We start from the raw sequence: 4831 nt of genomic DNA, 5'->3' as shown, positions 1-4831 counted from the left end.
GAAAGACATCAACCCTGCATTCTGATTTCCTTGCATGGCAGAAGATGTGAATCTTCTCTTCGTTTGGTTAGTTCACACCCTCGTCTCCATTGATTTTTGCTTCGAGGTTTATTCTAAAAGAATGCAGACACCTCGCTCCACAATTATGTTTACTTTTTGTGCTGGTTTTGGATAGTTCCCTTCGTTCAAATGAAGTGATATTAATTTTAACACCACATCAGTAGAGGCTGTTATAGCAGCATATTAATGCCCATGCCTATGGAATGTTCAGCAGTCTCGTGTGTTCACATACTTCTGTACGAACTCAAAAGCCTTGAAGGAATACTTCACCCACAAAATTAACATTTGTGTATCAATCAACCCTGTGTTACCTTGAATTCATTAAGAAACCCTTAATTTAAAAACATTTCCGGACGAGTAACTTGTCGACGATTATTATTTTGGAGAAGATGCATGTGTTTTGGAAGTAGTGAGCATACGACTTAAAATTGAATTATAGTGCACGATTTGTACGAGAGTTTGTAAATGGGTGATTTGGTATAGTTTTGCTTTGATTAAACCGGCCCGGCCCCCATTCACGTCAACTAATCAAGACTTTTATCTGTTTTTTGTGAAACAGGTGCTCCAAGCACACGGAGAGGCCAAGCGCAGGGAAACATTCGTGCACTGTACCAGAACCTCCACAGCGGACAACATTCTTGCCCAGGTACGAAATCGGTTCAAAGACCATGAGAAATTAAAGTTTCTCTCCCTCCTCGACCCCCAGCAGTTTCAGGCATATCGGAAGAAATTCCCGGATTCGGCCTTCTCCAACCTAATGCAGAGTCACGGATCTCTGTTTGATGATCTGACACAGCTTAAAACAGAACTGACTGTAATGTATGCCATGACTGGCTTTGAAGGAAAAAGCCCTGCTGATCTACTGGCTTTCCGTCAGCAGAAAGATCTGGTGGCGAGCATGCGCCAACTTTACGCACTGGCATGTTTGGCGGTGACGATACCAATATCGACTGCCTCTGTCGAGTGGACATTTTCAGCCCTAAAATGGATCAAAATCTATTCCAGAAACGCAACTGGGGAGGTTATTATTAATGAGGTTATTAGGTTATTCAACTTTAGTAAAACGGCACAGAAGGCCCAGGTAGAAAATGCACGGCCCGCCACTGCATTATATTCGTTCATGATAAGTGCATTATTTCCGACGGTATATGCTAAACTTTCTCCACAGCCCCCAAAAAAGGGGGCGATCGGGCTTAAGTAAATTTTAAGACAAGTGAGCTAGCTAGTGTGGCTGTACTGTACAGACATGCTTTGAGCTAAATGCTCAAAGTCTACATGCTAGCATGCTCTCAATGACAACTAACATTCTGATATTTGGCAGGGAGAACTTTTACCATGTTCACCATAGTTGTTTACCATGTTAGCATGCTATCATATCTTAATTAGCAGTAAACACAAAGCACAGCTGCGACTGATGGGAATGGGAAAAAATAATTGTTTTGCAGGTATTTGATCATAGAGGAATTGGACAAAATAAAATTTTACCTGATGATGGGTGTATAAGAAAAGTCAGAGGATCACCAAAGTTTATCCTGAGGGGCATATGAGTGCAACCTGACCCTCCAGATGGTTCTGTTACACAGAACGAAAGTTACAAATGTAACTACGGTTCTATGAATCCTGGATGACCGCCAAAGGCAGTGCTTAACACTGGATATCTTCTGTTTCGCGCATGCACAGGTCGAGTCTTTATATCAAAAAAGTCACCTGTGACCTCGGATGACCCCTGTCGTCTATAAGTTCCGGTGTCATCCTGAGATCAGTCCTACGGAATCTTCTCGCGAGTTCACGGGATTTCGAGTGACCAACAACTCTGGCGGTCATCCGTGATTCACAGAACCGTAGTTACATTCGTAACTTTCGTTCTATTCCATCCTTACTGACCACCAGAGGCAGTGCTTAACACTGGATGACTTATATCAACAGAGTCACGAGGAATCACAGTAACTACCTCGTATAGCTCTGGCAGAGGAAATAGGCCAAAGAACCCTCCTCAGTGGGTGAGGGGTGGCAATGTTAACTCTGTAGTGTTTGGTGAATGTGCTCGGTGATGCCCATGAGGCCGCAGCACCTATATCCTCCACAGGCACACCTCTCAGGACTGCCAATGACGTGGAGACACTCCTGGTAGAGTGGCCCTTCAGCCCGGATGGCCGTGCGCGGTCGCTCGCCTTGTATGTATAGGCAATGGCCTCCACTATCCAGTGGGATAGGCGCTGTTTTTTGAAGGAGCACAGCCCTTCTTAGGCCCACCATAACTGACAAAGAGCTGCTCCGACCGCCGCATGCAGGCGGTGGCTTCCACATAAGCTCTGAAAGCCCGTACTGGACACAGCAGCCTTGACCTCTACTCTCCTGATGGGGGGGTCAAACTGCGCGAGCTGGATAGGCTGGTTGATATGTGAGCATGTCAGCACCTTTGGGAGAAATGCTGCATTAGGCCACAAAGTGACACCCAAGCCATCTAAGTTCCACCTCAGACATGATTCACTCACCGACAGGGCATGCAGCTTGCCTACACGTTTAGCTGAAGTGATGGCAAGGAGAAAAAACGTTTGGCCGATAGCCATCTCGGCTCCGCCTGTGCCAGGGGTTCAAAAGGAGGCAAGCATGGGGTGTCCAGTACCACGGGTAGGTCCCATGCAGGGGCCTTCGGGGCGCTCGGGGGACGCAGAGCACCTTTTTAGGAAGAGGGACACCAGTCTGTGGCTCTCTACTGTGTCATTGTCGACCTTAGTATGCTGCCCCGAAATATCGGCCACGTATACTCCAAGGGTAGAGGGAGACCGGCCCTTATCTAGGAGGGACTGTAGAAACTTAAGTACAGCAGTTTGGGCTGGATTCAGCTGCCCTGACAGGGGGAGGTCGACCTCATGCATCAGGTGTTCCACTTCAGCCAGCCTAGCAGACCTTACTGCTCAAGGGATGATGCCGCAGTTCCTGCCTGAGTTCTTCGAGAGGCCCTCCCTCAGATGCTCGAGGCTAAGGCAAGAGGAGTAGAGGTCATGGTCGTGCTCAGGCTGAAGAGGAGCCATACAGGTCCTACAGCCGGGAGAGTTAAACTTGGCCGAGATTCTGGAGGAACCCTTGTCCCACTAGTTGGTGCGGAATTCTAATTCAGTCTGAGCGGGAGCACTCTGCTGAATGTTGAGAGAACAGGCAGGGGGCAGTCAGAGGGGAGTGATCTCTTCGGACACTCTCTTCACTTGGACAGCCGTTGCAGATATTGGTGTCCCACCTAGCTGCTTGAGCGAGAGCACTCTGCCACTGTGGAAACAGACCAAAAAACAGTCCTTACGGTGAGAGGGGAGCAAGGACACACTCTTCACTAGGACAGTCGCTGTAACTAGTGGTGTTCCACCAGTTAGCTCGAGCGAGGACACTCTGCTAACTGTGACAGCCGTAATGTTACAAAATGAATGGACACAATCCCAGTATTAACTTAGTCAAGTTAGTGTCCCACCAGGTTAGCCTGAGCGAGGACACTGCCAACTGCGACAGCCGTAATGCGTAAAAGCATCATCAGACACAACACCAATGTCGATTTAGTCTAACTAGCATCTCACCGAGTTAGCCTGAGCGAGGACACTCTGCTCACTGTGAAAGGCAGGCCGACAGCGTATATTCTACGCTGTCGTTAGCACGCTACTCGATTAGCTAGAGCGGAAGCGCTCTGCCAACCGTGGAAAACGAACAACGGTTATAGAAAACAATGTTAATCGATCTCACCGATTGCTATCTTCACGACTTAGGTGGCCCATATCAGACTGGTGATGACCGATGATAGGGGTGTCCGCCAGTCCGGGGCTCGATGGTCTGAACGGCAAAACACACCGTTCCCTCCTAAGAGGGACAGCTTGTCGCAGCCTTTGGAGGGCGAGAGATCCGCAACTCCGACCGGTGGTCACAAGGCTACAACGACAAGCTCCAATATGTCTTGATCGTTGTCACGATCAGGCTTTGCCTTATGTGTTCTGTGTGTGTTTTTCTGTAGCTCCTCACTCTTCAACTCAGCCAACTCCCTTCACTTGTCCCTTATCAGTAATCAAGCACTCCCTCATCAGCACAACTCTCCTCACCTGTTCTAGTCACTTCTTAAACCCCTGTCTCTCACTCACTCACTGCCAGGTCATTGTTTGTGTTCTACCCGCCCGTTTGTCTCGTCCTCTTCCCGGTTTCCCCGTCTGCCTGCCCTGCCTCGATTCCCACTGGATCTCCCCCCTCGTCTCTTGTCTTGTGCTTGGACTCCCTGTGTTGTGGTAATTATTTCCTTTTGTGTGGAATAAAACGCCTTTTCTCACTCATCTGACTGTCTGCACTTGAGTCCTCATCATGCCCCGTGACAATTGTAGACACATCTTTGTTTAACCTCATGCCTGTGTAGCGAGAAGATGAAAAAGGACTGATCTCAGGATGACACCGGAACTTATAGACGACGGGGGTCATCCGAGGTCACAGATGACTTTGTTGATATAAAGACTCGACCTGCGCATGTGCGAGACAGAAGATTAAGCACTGCCTCTGGCGGTCAGTAAGGATGAAATAGAACTGTCTGAGAAGCTGCCATTGGAAACGATTTGAAAAAGGCCAGGCACTTTCAAAAAATACGTGGCAGGTGATTGGATGAACCATCTGTCAATCAAACTCTTGGTGAAGCTGGTCGGGAGTAAAGCAAAAATATTTTTCCATGTAGAAAAGCTTTCATTGTTCTTTGCTCTTCTTTTAATAAAGAAATACTCTCAAGTTCTGATAGAACTGATGCTGTTGCGGC

The sequence above is a fragment of the Anarrhichthys ocellatus genome, unplaced genomic scaffold (assembly GCF_004355925.1).
Source record: "Anarrhichthys ocellatus isolate YVR2014 unplaced genomic scaffold, GSC_Weel_1.0 scaffold92, whole genome shotgun sequence".
In the NCBI taxonomy this organism is placed as follows: domain Eukaryota; kingdom Metazoa; phylum Chordata; class Actinopteri; order Perciformes; family Anarhichadidae; genus Anarrhichthys; species Anarrhichthys ocellatus.
The sequence above is the reverse complement of the archived record's forward strand: the minus strand, read 5'-3'. Positions refer to the sequence as shown.